At 44.9% G+C, this 24,894-nt stretch overlaps 1 protein-coding gene across 1 annotated transcript in view; it reads right to left on the reverse strand.

The window, feature by feature from the left end:
- Nucleotides 1-24,894, reverse strand: part of DCHS2 (dachsous cadherin-related 2) — a 932,357-nt gene that overhangs the window by 55,009 nt on the left and 852,454 nt on the right. The window lies entirely within an intron of this gene.

A 24,894-nucleotide genomic window follows, 5' to 3' on the forward strand; every position in this document is an offset into this window, starting at 1 on the left:
AAGCAGCCACTCCATGTTTTACTGTGCAGGCTGCAACCCTCCTGCACTTATAAGAGGGACGAGAGAGTCCCTTGCAGGCGGGTGCAATAGGTGACTGTACCCGCCTGCAAGAGGATGTCTAGGGGGTCCATAGGACCCTCTCCCCCCCTCCAGAGGGCTGCTATCAGGGGGTCCACTGACAGTGCGCACAGTCAGTGCGCCTCCTGACAGCTTCTTTGTCTATGCGCAAGCATCTATAATACGGTGCAAAGACAAAGGGACTCCCTCATGCAAATGAGGGAACACCGTCTGGTAACATACCGCTGAGACAATATGTGCGCCAGCGCAATCGGTATAAAAGAAGGAGCCGCACAGGCATCTACAGCACTTTGTGTAATACCAAAGTGCCCCAGGGGCCCACAACACAGGCGCACATGCCTATTGTACCCCAGGGCACTTTCCATAATACAGCCCCAGGGTTCTAATACTTCTATTAACTGCCAGGCGCACGCAGGTCATGAGCTTCTTTGGTTTCACAGCACCTTCTCCAGCCTCAGTGCAAACTTTCCTCAGAGCACATGATCTCGCTGTCCCTGAGGCTTAATTCAGGAGGCTGAATTCATACAGACATGGTCCAAGTCCATTTCAAGAAGATACTTAAATTTGTGGGTCAGTTAAATCTCCGGTATCTCATCTACTGCTAAATTCCATCTTGAATACTGAGCATAGATTGTACTGGGTCTTTAAAAAAATCCTAATATATTATCAGATAGGAGATATTAATAACTAATTTTCTATTCCAGACTCTCACATTATACAGCATAATGACACAGCTGACGTTTTGGGATCGACATTCTACATCCCACAAATACTCATGTGTAGGTTCCCTTATAGTGCAAGCCTCCATAAATAAAAAAAAGGCACAATTCTTCTCATATAGAAAACTACAACAGAATCTACCGATTCTATTCCAGAGAAAACAAAGACAATTCACACACCTGGATAACATAACCAGCCAAGTCCCTGTAGTTATTTGCAGACAGAAAGTTGAAGATACAACTCTTCAGCAAACAGGACCTGTCACAATTTGGTGTATCACAGCTCTTAGCAAAGACAGTAAGTTCATGAATGAATGCTCCATCCGTTTCTGTCCTTTGTCCAGGAAAGCCTTTCAAATACCAGATGCTAGGTCAAGGAGCATGTTGTAAATGGCATTAGTCCCAGTGGAGAAAATGCACCTATTTTTTAATTAGAACCTGACTGAAGAATATATCAATTATTAGGGCCCAGATTTACAAATAAATCACACTATGCAGCACACCAAGTGGAGTGCTGCATTTTGTGCACAGGAGTGAGCAGAACAGTGTCATCTCTACAAAGACGTGGCACTGTTCTGCGTTCTCCCGCTGCTGATGCACTTTTGGCTGCCATGTACAAATGCAGACACCCTCGCAGCCTAGTGTAAGTGTGTCTGTTTTGTGCTCAGCCTAGTTTTTGTGCAGGGAGGCATTTGTTTCCTGTCCAAAAACTGTGCAGAAAAGCATATTTTCTCAGTGTGTGTGTGTGCTGTAGAGTTCAGTACACATGCAAACAGGAAAAAACAAGGATAAATACTAATATTTGTCCTCGTTACGCCAGCCTCAGAGAGGCAAAGGATTTTTGGTTAAATTCATAATTACATGCCTGGATGCACACTAACTGAACGGATCTTTGATGCACAGTAACGCAAAGCAGTGCATTGTGCTGCATTGCGTTACTTTGACTTGTACCTACCACTTTGGGTCAGGTCTGTGCCCGTTCCGTGCTCGTGACGGAACCGCTCCGTCACAAGCCTCGGGTGGGCTGTGCTGGTGATGGAACAGTTCCGTCACGGCCCGCTCGCCGTGCCTGCGCGGCGCTGATTTCACGCCTGCATGGCGCGTTCTATTAAGCGGGCGGGGCAGTGACGGAACTGTTCCGTCACAAGCACAGCCCACCCGAGGCTCGTGGCGGAGCGGTTCCGTCACGAGTACGGGAGCGCCCCCCCCCTAGCGCTGCGGCGGGAATAGCCGCCGCAGCTAAGGGGTTAAAAAAGTAATGGAAACCCGATGCTAAGTGTTTGTAAATCTGGGCTTAAATCTCCCCAAGCTAAAATGCCCAGGAAGAAAATGGTGTATTCCCGGAAATACTGAGCCTTAAAAATCTGTACCTGCTACATTTAAAAACTTAGGATAGGATCTCCTTTAAATCCTTGGTGGTGGCCTACTAGCCCATCAGTTTCAGCAGAGGACCTGGCTAAGGTCTCCATGAAGGAGCACCATCTATTATTATCCGAAATTCCAATGTGTGGTGCGATTACACTACCTGCAGTGCAGTGTAGTGAAATGCGAGTGAATTTTCTCCCAGTTCTGCAAAGTCTGAATGCTAGATTTTGTTTGTGTAAAAGGAAAAATAAAAAATAAAAAACATTGTATTAATCTTTAGGAAGTTTTCTGTGGATCCTTTGTAAGATTCCCCCGACTGGGTTCTCATGCCCCAAATGGTGAACTCGGGCAGGAAATGCAAGTGATGGCTGGCCTCCCAATACTAAGATAGATGGGCCATCAGGAAACGTTCCAACAACAGAATTAGCTGAGGCCCCACTGTCAGAAAACCTGCAGTTCTCCCACCTATAAATGCGGTGTGGGAACAATCTGATAGACGGGAAGGACAGCCACCATTTTTTGGCAGATGCCCCACACATGCCAATATTTATATTAATTCCTAAAAGGTTATGGGCATTATTTATTTATTGACATATGGAGGACCACTGCCAACAGGCCATCAGCTACACCTCATACATATTTCAGTATTGTCAATGTTAAAAATATATACTTATACATCATATACTTAGAATACAATATACTTCAGAGTGCCCATTTTGTGCTATGCCTTCCTCTCAGAGCATGTCTGTTACAGTAGGAACTGCTTTTGTAACTGAAAATCATCCTATTTTCAGGAGATCATGCAGTGGCTAACACCGTTTAACAGAGACCAAACCACATTAAATGTCCAAACCAAGTGAAAAATGCTCAGAGAGCTCCACCAGGGCAGAGGACATTCACCAACCTAATGAGACTGGATCAGGTCTACCAAAGTTCATTTCAAAGAATTCATCAAGAAAGTGAAAAACTTCACCGAAGAACATCTACAACAAGTTTGTAGCTTCAGAGGTACTGAGTCTGATCTTCTGCATTAGGCAAAATAGTATTATATTATTTTGAGGCGCATTCAAGACCACAAAGGAAAGAGCAATATGCACAATTCAGAGCTGGATTGTAAAGCGTTCACAAAATAAAAGGATTTCACAAATCTATCAATATCATTCAAAATGTACTAAAGTTACACACACATCTCCAACATAAGTTTTCACATTTAGGTCTGCCTGTCCTTGCCACCACGCAATCGTCACTAACTTTTGAATACCTCATTATCATGTATCAACGTCAAATTATCCTGCATCCTCCCTGGATTACTCCTTAATTAACGTAATCCATGTAATACATGTATTCTTTGACGTAAAGCACTATAACACCTCTTTAGCGAAAAGTGGTACATAAAACTGTTAAATTAATAAATAAATAAAAGTGTCCCGTGGAGACATAAACAAAAACATGCATTCACCACACAAGTTTGAATTCTGTTTTTAACGACTCAATCAAATACAAACTTTTCGAATTCAGACCTTCCCTAGATTGAAACACATGGGAAAATGAGTGATCGATGGAATTCTTCACCACCAACCTGCTTAGTCACTACCAGTCCAATTGTCAAGCTCCCCAGTGGATAGAAACAAGAATAATACACATCGTAAATGAGCGGCTTGCTACTTGTGACCATGGTTGTACCTGCTAATTAATGCTGCTCAATTCTTAGCGCCATCACATTGTTGGCTACTGGCTGTGATAATTTCACGACCCTAACTCACATCTTTTCAAATTAACCACAGACATTAAGCCATAATAGCATCCTTCCTGTCAGAAATCACCACCATTAACATTGAAGACCCATGGGTTGGTGGTTTTGATGATATTTTCTAGTGACTGCAAACCACCACTGGCCTGCACATTGGAACCATAAAGCATTTATCACCACCTGCTGTGAATGACGGCTGACACCCATATTTATAGGAAACTAAATGACGGCTCTTGGAAATATTCCTAAGAGCTTCACGTGAATGATGACAAAATCGGGATGTGTCTATTAATGTGAGGTCCAAACTGAATTAGGGCTACAAAAATGTGGTCATTTCACACCCTCTGGGATTTCCACCAACACATCTTGTCAGGAAATCAACGTAAGAGATATCCATGGACAACAGAAGTGAGCACATGAAAAGTTGAGGAATTGCTTCTGAAATACCATTTTTCTTGGTAATATCTCATTAGTATTGGTCTGTCTTATTATAAGTGATAACACTCACAGTATTGGGATATCTAGGTACAGTAGTATAGTACCAGGAAATTAGAAGCTAAGGAATACATGCATCAAAAGGAAAACCGGTCGCAAACGTGCAGATTCTCAGAATCAGCCCCCTTGCGACCGGTATTTTATTTGGGATGCATCATCCCAAATGCAAAATTCGCAATTTAAGTAATCGCTAAAATAGTGATTACTTAAATTGCGATTGCATTTAGGGAAACGCAAATTGCAATTTCCTAAATGCAATCCATGATGCAATCGCAAATAGCGATTTTGCTATTAGGGGTCGCAACTTACCATCAATTTGAACTTGATGGTAATTTGCAAAAACTTGGGGGCATGTGAGTGCGCAACATCTGCGCACATGCACATTTCAGAGGTGCAAAAGGGTGTCCTTTTGGTACCCTTGCACCCTTGAAATTGCATGCGCAATTTGGGAGTACCTATTGGATACTCGCAAATTGTGCATGCAATTCCCATTCATTTCTATGGGCCTGTAGGCCATAGGATTTTTTAGGAATTGCAATTTTTTGAGCGATTCCTACATGCATAGGCTTTTGCGATTCCATAATTGCGATTCCTTAATAATCTCAATTAAGGAATCACAAAAGCCTACCTTGATGCATGTGCCCCTAAGTAGTGAGTTGCTTAGGAGATATTTAATACTGGATGAAATGGAGCTTTCTTCGCCTTAGTGGTCAGAATACTACAAATCTCGTATTGGACCCTATGGCCATCCTCACTTCTCCCTTTTTTGTGGCCCAACTAAATGTGCTCAAACACAAAGCCTGTAGAGAGGTACACAATTCATTATTGCTGTTCATCATAGAATATAGTTTTCCTTCCAGTAGGTTAAAAAACACTAACTTTTTATACTACTATTGCCAGGTATGGGTGATTGACACCACTGTGTCTACTGTGCAAAATTGCCATAATACCTGCAAAAGTAAACTTCCACCATCCATTTTCGCAACACTATTTACACTGTACTTCTAATAAAGAATCATACAGAGCTCTGAAGGATCGGGAAAATGGACGCAGATGATGTTGAGATACTATCAGCCACGGCCCATGCAGGTAAGAGCAGTGGGGTCGTGTTGGGGTGATTCGATAGAATTCCTCAAGGGAAAATGAAATACATTTTCATTTGTCATCTGTTGAAATTCCCCTTCACCCAGTCCCACCGCTCCTACCTGCCTGGGCCGCAGCTGGATACTATAACCAAATCTCAAACACTACCAGAAAACATTATATCCATGTGAGATCAAAATTTACGACACTTCGCTTTGTTTGGAAGGTTTACTTCTACAACACCTGTCACTTGTAGCACACAACAAAATAGCTGAGATTTGGCACTGGGAAGTGCCCTACATGTCACCAACCAGTAGAATACAATGGTGTCAGTGGCAGATCACTCAACGTGAAAGGCTCTTCAGTATGAAATGTTAGCCTCAACAACTAAGACTTTAGAGAGGATTTGTAAAGCTTTGGTCCGATTTCAATTACAACCTTTGCCACTCAGCCTTTGAACAAAGTATTCTGTAGGACCCTAACACATTTTTTGATTTATCTGGACAGGCCAATTGCAATCCCCAGACAAACTGGTACAATTATATGAGTAATACCATGGCTAGTGCAGTATTCCTTCAGGGGGTATTGCAATTTATATTAAGCACGCACTGAAAGTACATTTCTTATTAATACAGAATACTTCAGATATGCTCCTGGCCGGCATTTTGAAAGGCCTCACAACGATTGATGGCCCGACTTCAATCCTCCTCATTAACATCTATTATAATCGGTATGGACCGGCTCCAAACGACAAACTGACCCATTTACTAAACGAGATTGAAACCCTATTGTTACGGTATGCAGGTATTTTGGGCGACTTCAATATGCACGATATAGGGCATATAATTGACGAAAACCATCATAACGGAAGCACCAGAAAGATTCAATGCACTAATGCGAGTCTATAAGCTGGCAACATCACACTGCATAACCATAAAAAATAATCCAACAGCATTGATAGCTCCTATCTTCAATAACCAGACAACAATTGACTATACTTTACTCAGTGAACGCTTACAGAATCATATGTTAAGCTATAACGTTCTACCTCGGATCGAAAGTGACCATGCCGCACTTACAATAGAGTTGTCCATGAATGCAAAAAGTAGATACACTTTTCACCATATTGGAACCACAAACGGAGACGAGCAACATAGTCTTCCCAAAAGAATCAAATGGGGAATTGTCCAGACCCATAAGTTTGCCGCATGAAAATCAACGTGGAAAGGCTGGCAGACCGGCCTCAACGAACAGGGTAGAATCGGAAAGTGGGCCGTGCTCGCATACGATTTAGCCCACCAACTCCGAGGGAACAACAAACGAAGAGCCCATGTCAACCCCACTTACAAACTGGGTTTCCAGCAATCAAGAAATCCTCAAAAGCACTCAACTCCAAACGCAGAGCCTATCGGTAAACAAGATCAATAACTGCAAAAAATGACTTAAAGGCGGCAGCCAAGGCCCATGCAAAAGCTGTTTGGCAGGTGAAACGTGAAGCAACAGAGCAAAAATGGTTGAAGATCTTCGAGCTGCTTGCCCCCAGCAAGACCCAAGAATTCTGGAAATATATAAATAAGCTCAACAATGGGGCCTGTAATAGAGAGAACTCACTTGACGCAAGTACTTGGATTGCCCCCGTAAAAATCTCTATGCTAAAGTCTCAGAGTAAAATCAAAATAAAAGAACACCCGTTGACGAACATCCAAAGGAACAAACAACTGAATCCACGGCCCCCCTAGCTAACGTCACACCTGCAGAAAGAAAGGCTTTAAGAGCAATCTTGAAAAAAATGCGCCATAATGGGGCCCCTGGACCGAATGGCCTGCCAGGCTCCCTTTGCAGGGAAGACACCGACTTTTGGGCCGAGAACCTGGGTCAGCTGTATGCAGAGTGCAGACTCCTGATGGATGTCCCAGATTCCTGGAGGGGTTCCTTGCTACATCCAATCTATAAAAAAAGGGGCAAACACAGATCCTAAGAATTATCGATTGATCGCCTTATTGGACGTGGAGGGCAAGGCATACGCAAGTTCTCTTCTTATGGAACTTGCAGATTGGGCTACCAAGGAGAACTTGCTTCCCTTCTACCAAACAGGATTCTGCCCGGGAGGCTCAACTATTGATAACATCATAGCCCTATCATACATAATACAACAATCAATGGTTCAGGGCGATCAGACCCTTTTCGCCTGTTTCATTGATTACACAGCAGCCTTTGATGGCGTAGATCGTAACATCCTATGGAGTAAATTGGCGGGCTGGAACATCTGCCCAAAACTTCTACAAGCCATCAGATCACTGTACACCCAAACAAGGGTAAGAGTCAAACTCTCATGTGAATCAGCCACGGAAGAAATTCGCCCAGATCACGGGTTAAAGCAGGGCTTTGTTCTTGCCCCGCTTCTTTTCAACCTATACACAGCCGATCTGGGAAAGGCACTGCAGGGAGCAAACCTGGCGACTCCTAGAATCGGGGGAATCAGACTCCAATTGATTCAGTACGCAGATGACCTGGTCCTTTTGGACCGTACCAAAGTCGGCCTACAAAAAGGTCTAATAGCATTAGCAGATTACAACGCCAAAAATAAACTGGTTGCAAATCCAATAAAATCAAAAATATTGATTTTTGGCCGCTATCCAAAAAAGAAGTTAACAAAATGGAGACTGGGACCACTTACGCTATTCAGCACACAATCATATAACTACCTCAGAGTTTGGCTCAGCGAAACTCGCCGGCCAAAGGCTCATCGACTAAAGCTCCAGCAGAAAGCCAAGATGGTCACTTGCGCCATTTGTAAAGTCAATGCCACTTTGAAAGAGCCCAACCACCACGGCCATCCAACGAGTCCTGAGAGCAGATTATTACCCTCCCTCAACTACGCCATACAGGCATTCCCAGGCAAATTGGGGCAAGATCTCGAAAAAATCAACTGCGCAGCCTATAAAAAGCTATTCTGCCTTCCGTCATGTACAAGGAACACTTTAATTCGTTTAGAATTCAATCTTCCCCGCAATCTCTGGAAGAACTAGCAAGCCTGTCAAAATATTACTACTTAACCACCATAGCACCATGCATTTAGAGGTGGAGAACTCTCAGGTTTCCAACCATAGAGCTACAGCTGGCACCAGAATTAAAAAAGACTTAGGAGCCAATTACGATGCAGCCCGGAAAGGCTCCGACCAGCCCGCATCATAATCGACCACTCGGTTTACTTTCCGACCGCCGCATTACAATGCTGGCGGTTGAAAACTAAACCAGCCGGTCATTTCGACTGGCTTCCGATGGGCTCAAGGAGCCCATCGGCCAGTTGGAACCGGCTTGTAATCCCAAAGGCCGGGTCTTTCCGCCCTTGAGATTATGATACACGGATTCCGGCATGGTCTCTATTCTGGCCTGTCCAACATGGAAACCATGTTGAAAGCGTGTTTGGAAGCTCCCAGCAGGGCCCCCTTGTGTGTGTGGCCTCCGGTTGGGAGCCAAAGGGGGGCCCTATGGTGCCCCCCTGTTGATCTCTGCACCCACTGGCAGGCACCTTGTGGTGCCTGCCACGGGGTGCTGGGATGAACAGCACCTCCTATCTCCCTATGGGAGTATGTATTAAGGCGGGTTTACAGACGTAATGCATGCTTCTATAAGGAAATGTAGGAATATGTCCGAATAGTGTTCGGTCGCATCCTAATTAGGCGGTCGGGACCGCCGACAATAGGTTGGTCGGTCCCAGGTCCGAGACAGTCTTGGGCAGACTTAAGTCCGCCCAACATCGTAATTAGGCCCTTAATATGGTTGTCAATCCTCTAGAGAATCAGTAGGTCAAAGTAGCAGTCCCCTGCTCTATCTTTGGTGGTGACCAACTGATTTTCCCCATCAGGGTCTGAAATTGAAATTTCGTGCATAGGGAGAAAATGTCTTGTATGTCCAGGCCATTGACTCACAGTTTTTTTCAAACAAACTTCCACTTTGAATGTTTGTTAGAAAAAAGGAAAAAAGTACTACAGTTTGGGTAAAAAAACATGGTACCTGCTCAGCATTTATCAGTGCCTTAAATGCATTTGCCATCCTAGCAAATTCACTGATGGCTTAGAGATCTCCACCAGGCAGGGGGATCCTGGGATATAATGGCAAGTCCTCCTCCAGTGGAGCGGCACCCAGGGTCTCTTTTGACCTGGCAGCCTGGCTGGCCATCTGTCAGGAATGATATAATCCTCTAACATTGATTTATACTTTTTCCAACTTTGGAGTATTAATGAAGGTAACTACTTCTCCTAGGGGCCAGATGTATAAAGGTTGTTTTCGTTCGCAAACAGCCCGATTCACTGAATCGGGCTGTTTGCGAATGAAAAAATATTTTCGCAATGTACGAATGCCCAATTTGCAGTTCAGTAACCTACTATCGAACCACAAATTGGGTTTGTGATTCGGTATTACGGAGGAGGGTGTTTAGGGGGTTCCTTCCTAATACCTAATCGCTGAGGTATGTGTGAATGATTTCTGACTGAAATGCAGCCCCAAAACATTCATATTTTACCACCTACTTCAAGTAGGTGGTAACCCATTCGCAAATAGGAAGGGGTCCCTAAGAGATCCCTTCCCCTTCAGAAATGTTTATAAAAACCTTGTTAACCCCTTCGCTGCTGGCCTGTTTCCGCCGCTGTGTGGTAAACAAATGAACAGGGGCGGGCCATGACGAACTCCAGCCGTCATCAGCACACGAGCACCGTAGTGCATGACGGCTGGGGTTCGTCATCAGCATACAAGGAGTTAAAGAGCAGGCAGTTGTACCACGGACATGGCATGACATGGCTTCGAGAAGGCATTTTCAAGGGTGAAGTGTGTTCTCTAACGCAGTGATGCTCAAAGTATGGCCACCGGGCCGCTTGCGGCCCTCCTGACCTTCACATGCGGCCCCCTGCTGAACAAAAACACTAGGCTGCTGTTTACTTAAGACAGCTCTAACTTTCAGAAAGATGTTATATAAACAGGCAAGCATTTATTTCCAAGATAACTGAAATAGAAAAAAAGAAACGAATAAGGAATTCTGCATCACTTTAGGAACAAATTAATTTTTTTAAACATTTTACAACAAACGTGCTTAAAAATGACAAAGGGCTTGATAACAAGCTTGGCGGCGCAGTAGCGGGCGGTATGCCAACGCCGCACCAAACTTCAACGCCAACTGCCTGCCAGATTACGAGTTTTCTCGTTGTCTGGCAGGCGATCCTTTGGCGTTCCCCCGGTGGTGCCTTTAAAAAAGGCACCAGAATGGGAACAACAAAGCAAGTTCCAACACTGCATGGACTGATCCGTCCATGTCGTGAAGGAAATGGGTTTGCATGGACACAGGGGAGGGGCTGTAAAAACACGGGTTGACCCAATTAAAAACAATGTTGTTATATTCTCTTTGAATTTATTCAAGTATTTTTTCATTTATGATCTATTTGCTTTAGTATCTGGGACCACTTTGTTTGCATCACATGGAGACAGGGGAGGGGCACACCATGTGCCCCCGAATGCATCCCCATAGCCTGTGGCACCAGAGGGCCCTATATAGCCCCCTTAGTTTCCTCACCGCCAGCTGTTTCATGGCGTGAACTCCGCCAGGAGGCCGCTGGTGGTCTGCCAAGAATATTGAGGTCTCACACCGCCATATCATCGCCAGGGATTGTGGATTTCTGGTGGTTGCAGCTGTCCCAAAACGGTACGACTGCTGTACTCATAATACGGCAGTCGGACCGCTGATGCAAAGGTCCGCGACCGCCACCGCACCTCTACCACGGGTTTGGCAGCCCAATGGACTGCACAACTCGTAATCCAAGCCAAAGTCTCTTGAAAATTCAAAAAACTCACAGAAGCGTTTCACCTCAGAGCAATAAATTATATCAGTGCACTGAGAAGTATTTTTCAAAAGTGATAGTTTTCCAAAAGGATCAAAGAAACATACATGCCTCCTCTCACCCTGACAACAATGCCAATAGTAAATTAAGAGGTAAGTAAACTGTCCTGTTGAACCCTCTGGGTGGCCTGGGATGAAATTATACGTGGACAACATTATAGTTTATTAAATCAAACAAAAAAGACTGTTTTGTACAGTGCATATCCAGAACACATATTTTTCAAGCTGAGGTTTCATGTGGTAAAGAACACAAGCATTTGCAATGCAACCAGTCTCGCCTTTGGGACCTTATATGTATTTAGTTATGCAGCACATTAGCCTGGGTGCTGAAACATCTACTGTTTTTTAACATGAAGGGAAAGTAAGCACCAAACTGCATGACATGCCAGGTATGGGAACACATGGAGAGAAATATTGCCTTTCAGCAGATAATTGTACAGTCCAAAGCTCTGTTTTTAATATAAAAGCAGGGCATTCGGTGGTCATATATCTAACAATACAGAGATTCGAAAAAAATATTGTCTGTGGGTGATCATGGAACACAATGCTAAGGGCTGGAATCTACTGAATGCTAAAGTGATTCTGGTATTTTACTGGCCTCTGCTGGTCGTTTTCTATCAAGAAAGTTAAATAGAGGCAGTTGCGAGAAAAATGAAAAAAAGAAAGTCCCTCAGCAAAAAGCAATTCTGGTATTTTACTGACCTCTGCGGGTCATTTTCTATCAAGACAGTTAAATAGAAGAAGTTAAACAGAAAAAAAAAATCTCTAAGCGGAAGCAGACAAGTCCTAGGGATTGATCTCTAGAGCCCACAAAGTACATACACATTTAAGTATATACTAATAAAGTAGATATACTAAAGTATATAGTAAAGTATATACAAGAGGTCTCGAATGCTCGACCTAAAAAGGGAGGCAAAGTGAAAAAAAACAATTGCCTGGCATCACACAATTTGGTTGAGTTGGGAAGCCGGGATTGATCGTAGGGTTTTTGATTTCACATTGTGCACTTCTATTTCATTCCAATTCAATAATGAAGGTATTTATTTTTCTTACACTTGATTCACCCAACATAGTGATAGCAAATAGAGAAGGCGTACCCCAAGCTGCAGTAGAGGGAAAGTGATTCAGATACTGCATAGCACAGTATTGTCAAGTCTATAACTCTTCTAGAGACTAGATGGTGGTGGTGGTGTTAATATTAACTATGCCTGTGATAATCCCGGTTTTAATAAATACACAATGTATCTTTTCACAAGCTCTTACCATAACTAAACATCAAGCCGCAATCTAATGAACACTAACACTTTGCAGTATAAAAAGGCAAAGAGATTGACCTTGTCAGTACTTCTTCAATTTAGAAGTCCAGATAAGTAAAATACAAGTAGGTAAACAAATAAAAATAATCCATGCCAGACGACTCGTGTGAAATGACGGGGTCCAATGTTGGAGGCTACAACTGATTTGACAGAAAATAACTGTTGGAGGCATCTCTGACGCTTACACATTTTAATTTCACAGTAGCCTCGGTCTTTAATTACATTAAAGATTCACTATTTTCTTTTGCAGGACAAAGGTCAAAAGAAGAAAGGGTTAGGTAAAGTGAGGCCTGTGCGTCATAAACACGAGACGTGCACACACTGACACACACACACACACACCTGTACTCATTTCTTACTGGACTGCGCATCATCTATTGCGGTCCAAAATGATGACGTCCCCTTTCATTTCAAAAGATGATTACCGAGAATTCTATTTGGCCTCTACAAATGAATAGCACTCTTGTTAAATTTGATTTTTTTATCCATGGGGCATGAAATCATTTTTGATAGGCTGCCAAGCTTGTCGGAGCAACCTCTGTTTTGGGCACTCGACTCTTTGTATTTCCAAGAATTTAGCATGCTTTTTATTTTGCTGTGTTTTCACTGCAATTAACTTCTATATCACAAAAAACCAACTTGCTATAACGTTTTAGCACGCAGCACTGTAATGTGGACACGATTCCGGGTCTTCATAGTAACTAGCACCCTGTGGCGCGCAAACATATGGCTGCTGGTTTGTGACTCATCTAGGTCACTGGTTAACAAAGGGCAAGGTCAACACGGATCCCAGCTCATTACCGCCGAGATTCTGAGAGCCTATGAGAAGGAAGAATGGGCCTCAGTATGCTTCCCAGCTGGCAGGTGCCTGCGTCACCACAGCACAATTACAAGTGACATCACGGTTGGCATTCCCTCGGTATCTGGCACTGGAAGGGGGCTAAGCAGTCGTTGTCTGCGGCCTGTCCATCCAGACAAGGCCTGAGGAACACTGGTGGGGCAAACGCGGTTACTTTGCACGTACTGTTATGCACGTAATCTCGGCAATGATTGTTGTTTGATGCTTGATTGAGTTTCCGCCTGTCAGTAGGCGCTGGAGGCCACTGACATTCATTAATTTCAGACCCTTGTATCATTCCTAAAGAAAGTCCAAGGTGACCTAGCAGTTTTGCGATAAACGAATCCAGGGGCCTCATTTATGAGGCCTTGCGTCAGTTTTGCGCTGCGGATGCGTCACTTTTTGTGACGCATCGGCAGCGTAAAACATGCGCCTTGTTGCGCCATATTTAAAAAGTGACGCATCTAGGTAGATGCGTCGCTTTTTAAAACCCTGCGCCACATTATACCTGCGTCAGGTTTAATGTATGCAGAGGGGGCGTTCCCCCGCAAAAAGCCTCGTAATAGTGACGCAGTGAAATCTATGAGATTTCACTGCGTCACTTTTAGGATGCGGATGCGTCAAAATCTTGCGCCTGCCTCACAGCAGGCGTAAGACTGACGCAAGGCCTTTCACATGGGGCTTTCCCCATGTGAAAGGACGCATTGCTGGAGTTGCGTCACTTTTGTGACACACTCCAGCAATGCGTCACTTTTGCGCTTAAAGATGCGTCAGAAATACTGACGTATCTGTAAGTCCTTGCGACATGATGCGTCATACATTAAATATGACGCATCATTGGTGTCGCAAGGAGTGCGCACTGAAAAGTGACGCATCGCTGTTTTCACGCAGCGATGCGTCACTTTTCATAAATGAGGCCCCTGGTGTATATAAGGAGGTGGCACAGTGGTCGAAGTGGGGAGAAAAAGTAGGTGAACTGTTGGGGAGAATCAGGGGGTGGGAACAACCGAAGATTGGATCAGTGGGCAGAGTCAGGGATGTGGCTAGAAATAGCAAAACATACCAATTTTTAGTACGTTTAGTGAGAGAGCGCAATTTGAATGGAAAATATATCCGTACCATATTTACAGGCTTGTAATGTAAAGTTAGAACTTGTAACGTGAAATTAGCCCTTGTAGCGTAAAATTAGCACATGTAACTTTAGTAATGAGAAATGTATATGTATTTACTCTAGAATGTGCATTAGTATTAGAAAGGCCCGTATATAGGTTGGGCTAATATAGAAACGTGTGAAAATGCTTAAGAACAGTAGAACGTGCTAAACGGAATTCATGTACGTATGTAATTAATTAAACGGAGAAAGAGATGAAATGTAAATTGAAGAAACGTGCAGACTACATAGTACTGTGTAAGAACGAGGGTATAACATTGTATTTTATGTAACATGGATTCGATTATAATCAATGATTTGCTAATTCGATTATATGTATATGTGTGTTAAAAGTCATACCGTATAGAAGAGTTTGTAGGAATTTTAGAATGGTGTGTTCATATGCTATTTTAACCTAACGGACCAAGGGTTCGCAAGAGTGTAGTCCACTGCATGTAATTTAGTGGTCCCAGGGATAGGGGGATAGCTTTGATCTGTACGTGCGAGCCAAGAGTCAAAGGTCTCGTTAAGTTAAAGTGACAATGCTGGATGAAGTTTTATGGCCTAGTGCGATAAGGGACGCTTGGAATTTGGAGTCCTGTTTCGAAGTGTCTGTTTTCGAGGTGACCAAGGGGGTTACAATCACAATTGTAATGAATAGAGCTCTGTTGAGGTGATAGACTTTGGTCTGGAGGTGTCAACTGGAATGTCATGGGGTTACCAGCACGACGGAGACGGCGCCATGAGAAGAAAAAGGTCAACTTAACAGACGACTCGAAGAGACGAAACTATGGAAAAAACCAGAAGCATGACTACGCTAAATGTGTACATGGTGGGCGTCTCAAAGGGGCGTTCCACCAATACTGTGATTTTGTATTTAGGGACAGCACCCCGGGGAGAAGGGAGAGCAGATGGCCTAAGGGAACAGAAGGAGAGCAGTAGGCCGAGGACCCTTAGAGAGCGGATGGGTAGGCAGAAAGGGTACTGCTTCTCGACATAGGTTTCATCAGAGATTAAGAGAGTTTGAACTTCTTTGGAAGTCAAACGGCTGACACCTTTTTAGGTAAAGAACTTGTTGAGTAGGGATGTCATCTAGCATAGAGTAGGGACAGATTTAACTTGTTCATTCTTTTCTGTAAATGACGCATCATATTCATTTTGTGTCTATGCTATTCAATTTGCTGATTCTAGAATTGGTTTTGATTGTATTCTTTTGTAGACTGAGATTCTTTAGGGAATTTATGTTCCTTTTAGTTCCTGTATACTTGTTGAATCTTATATTGAGAGGATTGTATTTGCAAATAACTTTGGGATTATATTACATTTTTTTAAACTTTACCAGTCGTAAGTGGTTCTTCAGAGTTGCGTCAGTCTATGGGGTTGATCTAACTTATATGGGTTTGCCTTTTACTCAATGACAGTCAATAATCGATCCAAAAAGGATGAATGAGATAGGTATCTAGGTGATCAGATAAGATATCAAAATCTCATTCCAGGCAGTTGGTAGCAGAGAAAGATGGTTGGCTTCTTGAGGAAGGCAACCTAGGTTAGGTCTAGATTACCCCAAGGCCCCTAGTCATCGACGACCAGAAGAAGAATCCCTGCCGAAGAAGGTGCTGACGGTGCGAGAGAGAAAAGCAGCAGAGTCGGTCGAGAGTGAGTATAAGGGTCATGCGTTGCCAGATTGCGGTGTTTTGTGTTGTACCTGTGTTGTAATGTCAAGCGGAGTTGAATGCCTGTAGTGTGATTGTGGGAAGGTTGTGAGCGCGCGCAACCGGATAAAATCTTAAGTCCAGGGAAGGGTTTAAGTGGTTCGGGTGTATCGAACACCCAGAGTAATTGTCTACCATTGTAAAGGGGGTCATGAGGTACCATTGATCGCCCGCAGGACCGAGATAGGGGGAATGTCTGAGTGAGTGTATGAGTAACGGACGCTGGTCGGACGTTTACTATGTGTAAGTAACCTATCAGATAAGGCGAGCGTCTGAACGTGAGAGGAAAGACGTCTCGTCAGTTGAGGTGACAATTACAGTTAGACTGTGGACGTACAGTCAAGAAAAGTGATCGCTTGGTCGGAAGCAGTCATTTTTCGGCGTATGAATGAAAACGCATGCAAGACCGTGAGACGAGCTGAGAAAGGAGGGGAACTGCTACAGAGGGGACGAGTGACGTCAGCGTAGAGCCGCGCTGGGATTGGCTGGTGAGCGTAGAACCGCGCTGGGATAGGCTGGTCAGCGAGAGCCGCGCAGGGATTGGTGGTTTGTCATCGGGAAGTAAATAAGGAAGAGAATTAAGGAAAATCGTAGATTCTTGAAAATGAAGTGTTTTAAACGTTTAAGGGCGATCTTTAAGAGAGATAGAGGAAACTCGTATGCAGGGGAAGAAGCCCCACCGGAGGGCACACCAGCTTATTATATGGCTGTGAATGTAGGGTTACACTCAATACTATGGATCTCCGAGTGGAGTAAGATAACAGAAGGAAATAAGGAACTGACGTTCCCGAAATACGGGACGTTTAGGTTAGAAGCATTGAATCAGCTGAAAGCGGTAATGCTCGCAACGAGACCTCTACCGAGGCCAACACAGTTCGAAGCCCTCAGTGCATGGTTCAGGGCGGCAAACGACAGGAGCTTGAATAGGCGCCAAGAAAGAGTGAGACGATCTGTAAGAGCAGTGCAGGATGCTAAATGAGATGATGAAGCCAAAAAGTGGAGGGTGCAAAGAATAGAAGCAGACAAACTGTACCCAATGCTAGAGGCTACGGGAGAAAAGAAACCTCCAGAAGAGGATGAGGAGAGCGAGACGGAGGAGGAACTGATAGATAGGCTATTATTAGACAGACCACCTCCGTACAACAGAGAAGCCGAAAGTCCCGAACTACAGCAGGGGGACGGGGCTAGGATAGGGGAATATAGACCGCTCCCCGTAACAGAGTGGGAACCCAAGAAAGGTGAGGAAGTACCTCAATCTAGTCCCGTACAGAGAGTAGTAGGAAGATTTGTGGTACAGAAGGGGCCAGAAACGGAGTGTACAAGGTCGCACCAACTGCCAGATGCTCTACAAGTACCTGTTACCATAGGTCCTATAGTGTCAATCTACAACCCGGAGGGAGCCCAGCAGGAGGAACAGGCACGGTGGGACAGGGAAAGGGCAGAGATGGAAACTAGGAACAATACGATTGATTCCCAAAGGCAGTTGCTAGGACCAAGGAGTCGGAGTACCCCATTGAATCCGATCACGGATCCCTGGGTAGAGCAGGGGGGTCAGAGAGGACAGATGGATCTGAGGGGACCGAAACCGAAATCCTTTAAGGAGTTAAGAGAGTACTTGAAAGAATGGGATGCTGCCGTAGAGACTCAGAATAAAAGAATAGAAACAGAAACAGAATGGAGAGATAACAGGATCCTCTCTCACTGCGGAGCTGGCGAAAGCAGCCCGGAGTGGGAGGGAGGGAGTCAAGGAAGCAAAGGAGATACTTGCCATATCATCAGTGGCAATAGACAATTGTGTGAAGACAAGAGTACAGGATGTGGGGGGATGCCTCGCCCCATCCTTAGTGAGGGAGAACGAAGGACACAGGAGTACCGAGATAGTTTCAGGTGCACTCACCATGCCCCGGACGAAAATGTGCGACACTGGAGTCACGAGGGTATGGGGAGTCGCGAAGGGTCTCGCCATGCATCCGGTGATCACGGACGGGATCGCGGGAACATGGAGGGCCGTGAGGGACCTTTCCGTTTATTGAGTGACACCAGACAGCAAGGGAATAGCAGTGATTTAGAACAGAACGGAGGATCCTATCTTGCATCTAGAGAGACCGAGCCAAAAAGACAGAATGCAGTGATGGGGAATAGAACGTTGTTCCACCATACCCCTAGGGAAGATGGGAAAGCTTGGGACCTAGAGAGGTGGGAACAAAGAGAAGCAAGGAGGACTCCTCATAACTCACCTGTGCCTAGACGTAGGACTCGTAGTGGGGGTGAGAGGGATGTAAACGAACCACCTAGGAGTGAGGTACTGAGAGCTGAGATAAAAGCAAAACGGCTCGATGTAACCAGTTTGAAATCAGATTTGGATGAAATAATAGACGGCACATTGCCAATGGAAAGGATCGATCTGTATGAACAGGATGAAATACTGTTTATGTCTAAGGATGTTACTCGGAAAGCGAGGTCAGTTCATGAAAAATTATCTGAGTTGGCAAACAGGTATATGATAGACTTATCACGAACTAAAGCTTTACAGGGTAACCATAGGTTAAACTGCACGGATCAGGATCTAGATGAGCGTAGGACGATTGGGCTGAAAATACACATAAAGGAACTGATCTTGAGTATCAGATTGTGGAGGAATTTGGATAAATGGGTAGAAAGATGGTCCAAGAGGGGATCCGTCAGAAGGAGTGCACTTGCGGGGTCCCCGGAGGGAGGGCTAATGCGAATGGAAGCTTTCCCTTTGCGAGAAATCGCGAACGGAAACTACGTGCATGTGCCCTGGAGTAGGGGGGATCTAGCGGCATTTACCAATTCCTTCCCAAAGCTAAGGGAGAATCCCGTCGAATGGTACAAACAGGTAGAGAGGTTCGTGAAGATCTCTAAAGTACTGTGGGTCGACTTGAACACCCTGTTTGATATTGTAGTACCAGGAGATCTGTGGACGGCATGCAAGCTTAGTGTTGAATGGCCCATTTCCGAACCGGATAGAGATGCCCAGACGAATGGGCCATCAGAGAAAGTCATGGAAAAGTACGAGAGGGTAATGGCATGGTTGAAAGAGAAGGTGCCGTTGCAGGACATAGACTGGGTTAAGATAGATCGAACCACTCAGGAACCTAAAGAGACCGTTCACGAGTACTATGAGAGATTGCTGAAAGCATTCAAACAGTACAGTGGATTGGACGTGATGGACCCCAAAGACATAGGACAGTTTGTGTCGAAGTTCGTCCTGGGATTGAGATCAGACATAAGCCTAATGATTCAACAGCATTTGATCTGTTGGCAAAACAAACCTTTAGATGAGATCCTGAGGTATGCGAGGTACTGTAGCGATGAAATAGATTCGAAAGCAAAGAAACTTAAGGAGAAGCTGATGTTGGTGCAGATGCAGTCAGCTGGAAAGGGTGGACAGCGGCAGCAGGGAACAGGAACCCTAGGGAAGAAACAGATTAATCAAAGCAGAGATGAGGAGGAAAAACCGAGACCTAGGGTAGATATCGCGACACTGAAAAAGGCAACGAGGTGCCATCAGTGTAACGAGGTGGGACATTGGAGACGCGAGTGTCCCTATAATGTCGAGGCGGGGGAATTAGAACAGGAGGAGGATGAAGTTCAGAACAGCCTAGTAAAGGGAACAGCGGTCCCGAAGGGAAAGTTTATCAAAGGGGGGACTCAGACCCATCGAGCTCAGTTCCCTCAACCGCCTCGCATTGCAAATGGAGGGAAAACCTATAGACAACTACCACTGTTCGTAGGAGGAGAAGAATGCTACTACGTTGATCCCCTTACAGGACAGCGAGTGAATAGAGAAGAAGACTGTACCCTAGGGGCAGCCCTGGAGGTAGACCAGAGGGGACCATACGTGGAGGCTGAGGTGGCTGGATGTCCTACGACCTTTTTGGTGGATACGGGGGCCACTCGATCCACTTTGAGATTGGCGGTAGTCCCAGGTCTGCCAATGTTGGGAGAAACGATCCAGGTGGTAGGAGTCGCAAATAGGAGAATGACGAATCCTCTGACAGAACCAGTGTCGGTGAAAATAGGGAAATACAGTGATGAACACCAGTTTGTGATTTGTGATTCAAGCCCTGTGTGTCTGCTAGGAAGAGATCTGTTGTGTAAACTAAACTGCACCATATATTGCACACCTGAAGGAGTAGAAGTGCAGACTAACGACGATGATGCCGATTTTAAGGTTGTAAACTCACAGGGATGTGTGGAACTATACCCTACCCTAACGGTGGAGGAGCTTCCACAGGACTTGAAGGAGATGGTGTCAGCTGAGGTGTGGGATTTTACTGGAGAAGAAATAGGACTGATAAAAGGGGTAGAACCGGTAAAGATCATGGTAAAACCCAATGCCGACTATCCAAGAACACCACAATATAAGTTGACACCGGAGACGGTTGCAGGAATAAAGCCTGTGATCGAATCCATGATTAAACAGGGAATACTGAAGGAGATCGTGGGAAGTCCATGTAACTCCCCGATTATGGGTTTGCAGAAGCCTAGTGGGAAATACAGAATAGTGCAGGATCTTCGAAAGATTAATAATATTGTTGTCTAGGCATGGTCGGTTATTGTCGGCAGTGGATAGCCAACTTTTCACTGAAGGCAAAACCTTTACAAAAACTGACGCACAAGGGGGTGAGCGATCCGGTACCATGGGACAAAGATTGTTTGATGGCGTTTTTGCAGCTGAGGGAGGACTTGTGTCGTGCCCCGGCTTTGGGAATGCCTGATTACGAGAAACCATTCTTGCTTTACTGCTGTGAAAGGGAAGGTTGTGCTTTATCAGTTTTGGCTCAGTTACACGGAAATGCCCGTAGACCAGTTGCATACTTTTCGGCTACCTTAGATCCAGTAGCCGCAGCGTTGCCCGGATGTCTCAAATCCGTTGCTGCAACGGGTGTCAGCATTGAAAGGTGTGAAAATGTGGTTATGGGACATCAGTTAGTGGTGTACGTACCGCATTCTGTGGAATTGTTAATGACTAGGACCAAGACTCAGCATCTGACGAATAGCAGGCTCACACGCTATGAGCAAGTCATATTGGCTGCTGAGAATGTGACCCTAAAAAGATGCTCTGTCTTGAATCCTGCTACTTTGATGCCACTTCCTAATGATATTGATGATGAAATTTGTACAGATCATGACTGCCTTGATGTGACTGAACTATGCACCAAACCAAGACCAGATATCGTAGATGAGCCATTGATTGACCCTGATGAAATATTCTTTGTTGATGGTTCATGCGTAAGAGACGATATCGGTCAGCTGAGAGCAGCATATGCAGTTTGTACCATTACCGGAGTAGTGGAAGCCGCCTGCCTGGAAGGAGTACACTCCGCTCAGGTAGCTGAAATCATTGCTTTGACCCGTGCCTCTTTGGCAGGCAACAAAATTCGAGTCACCATATACACCGATAGCCAGTATGGTTTCGGGGTAGTTCACGACTATGGGCAGTTGTGGTCTCAAAGAGGTTACATGACCTCCTCGGGTTCTCCCATTAGGAATGGAGAATTCGTGAGATTATTGTTAGAGGCATTGCAAGGTCCAGCAGCTATAGCGGTTGTTAAATGTGCTGCGCACACAAAAAACACAGATTTTGTGTCGCAAGGTAACCGATATGCAGATGAAGTCGCACGTTACTGTGCGGAACAGGGGTATTCTCTCACAGAGGTGGAAGTGGGGGGAATACAGGAAAGAACTGATTTGACTATGTTGTTAGAAACTGTAGACACGTGGGATGAACTGAAATGCGTTCAGGAGAATGCACCTGATTTTGAGAAAAAGGCATGGGAAACAGCTGGTTGTACCAAAAGTGAGATGGATTTTTGGATCTCTGCAGATGAGAGAGCAGTTTTACCAAACGAACTTGTTAGTCCAATGGCAAGGAGATTGCATGGATCAGCACACATAGGTAGAGATGCCATGGTGAGAGTATTCAGACAAACGTGGTACAATCCGAAGTTTAGAGTAGCGGCAGAAGCATTATGTCAGCGTTGTGTGATCTGTCAGCAGCTAAACGTAGGAAAGAGAACACCAGTCACACTGAGTCACATAGGGAGGTCTGGGGGGCCTTTCAATAGAATGCAGTTGGATTTTATTGAAATGCCCAAGTGCAATCGCCTCAGATACGTCTTAGTGATTGTCTGTATATTTTCCAGATGAGTTGAGGCTTACCCTACACGTAGGTGCGACACACTTACAGTAGCAAAATTGTTGCTTAGAGAACTGATACCGAGGTTTGGGGTGCCAGCCTCTTTGGAATCGGACAGAGGAACACATTTCAACAGCGAAATAGTGAAGATGCTATGTTCAGCCTTAAGTATAGACCAGAAGCTCCACTGTAGTTATCGACCAGAAGCTTCGGGAATTGTAGAGCAAATCAACAGCACCATCAAATCCAGACTCGCCAAAGTTTGTTCATCGACGTCCTTGAGCTGGCCTGATGCACTTCCATTGGTCCTTATGAGTATACGTAGCACGCCAGATAGAAGGACAGCTCTCTCTCCACACGAGGTGCTAATGGGGAGGGCCATGAGACTGCCATCGGTTCCAACTGCAGCACTGTTGAACATCACAGACGATTTGATCCTGGACTATTGCAAGGGACTATCTGACGCCATTCATTCTGTGTCCCTCCAGGTGCAGGCTGCAGAGGTTCCATCAGCTCAAGACCTGTGCCATGACCTGTGTCCGGGGGACTGGGTCCTGGTGAAGAAACATGTCAGGAAGAACTGTCTAGATGTGCGCTGGCGTGGACCATTTCAAGTCATACTAGTTACGAACACTGCAGTAAAGTGTGGAGGCTTGCCCAACTGGATACACGCCTCACACACCCGAAGAGTTCCAGCACTTCTGGAAGAAACAGCCCCTCTCTCTGATGAAAATCCAGCAGAAAGCGGAGAAGCCACAGAGAGGGAAAGTCAAGCTGTAGAGGTGGTCGAAGAGGCTGAGCCTGCGTCGGAACAGGCTGATGACGGTCAGGACACCAGTGAGACCGAAGTTGCCTCAGAAGAGGAAAGTAGCTGGGAATTCGGCTCAGACACCGATCAAGCTGTAAGCGGACAAGAAACGAGTCCAAGAACAAGGAGTAGGAGGACAAGGAATGGAGAAGCTAGTTGGCCGGAAAGAAGGAGAAGGTCAAGCTTGAGAGCAAATCCAGAGAGAACCCTTGTCCCGATCTCTGAAGATTCAGATCAAGACGAAAGAGCTACGGACTCAGGCTCTGAGAGTCCGAGAAGATCAAGGAGGGTACGTGTGCCCTGCAGAAGATACGCCACCCCCGAGTGGACCTATCTAGCAGCAGATGTCTTGGGGACAGAGATCTGGGAGAGTGAGAGAGGTGCAGGTGACCAATCTCGATCCAATTGTGAAGGTGGAAATATGGATGTTGACGCCTGGAATCGAGACTGAGGGGTTACTGATCTTCACACTCCCCGTTCCCCTTTACCTAAGTCGGATCAAGAACCTGGTGCTGAATCGATTAGAGTTTCCGACTTTGGGTCATCCAATACCAACACAGGAAGAAAAAGACATTCGTTTAGAACTGTTGGAATATGCCATTAGAGCTGCAGGTACTAGAATCATTGTAGATGCATAAAGACTTTTGTGATTAAGCCATAAAGAAGAAGATAACCTAGCACCGAGTGGAAAGAAGAATAAAATTAGGGATTACATTTAGAGGACGGAGAAGGGTTAGGGTTGTCTGTTGCTGAAGACAAAGAGACTTTTGTGCTTCACAGACTGCGAAATCAAATAAAGCAAATAAAGACCTGAAAGAGAAAACTTTTCCTCGAAAAAGAAAGGAGCCACGTTGTTTGTTAACATGGAGAATGGCAACCCAAACCGAAGGGTCAGATGCATAATAGGTACACTAATAGCAGTAGTAATTTCTCTTATCATTACAGTAGTTACCATATCATACATAGTAGGACATGCAAGTGTAGAGGAGACAACAGATGTAAAGCCTGTAACGACTTTGAAACCTGCTCTTGTTGGGAAGAAGGAGGAGAGCAATGAAATCCGTGAAAAGACGTTACTGGCAGGTGAAGCTCGTAGGTTACACGTAGACGAGTCACAGGGAAACTTTAGATCAAACGCATATGCCAAGTTATTATACGAGTATATTGATGCCATGGAGGCCAAAGATTGTTATGTTTGCATGCAATTGCCGGCTTCCGTAGATGAAGGCATCAGATATCATCACCTCCCACTGACATATGGGATAACATGTAGTTTATTGCTCAGTATATTTTATGGTCGAGAAGGGTTTGAGTACTACTTTTCAAATTATGATTCGGTACTGCCTGAAGTCCCGAATTATAAACAATTGAATAAGTGGGACTATTACAAAAAGGAAGATAGATTAGCCAAATTCTTTCTTCCTTGGGATACATTAGATACTTCATATGCACGCCGAAATAATCTGACTTGCAAAGTGTCAGAGATTGAGAAAAAATTCATTGGACAAGTTGATGACAGGTACA

Source organism: Lissotriton vulgaris, chromosome 3_1, assembly GCF_964263255.1.
Source record: "Lissotriton vulgaris chromosome 3_1, aLisVul1.2, whole genome shotgun sequence".
In the NCBI taxonomy this organism is placed as follows: domain Eukaryota; kingdom Metazoa; phylum Chordata; class Amphibia; order Caudata; family Salamandridae; genus Lissotriton; species Lissotriton vulgaris.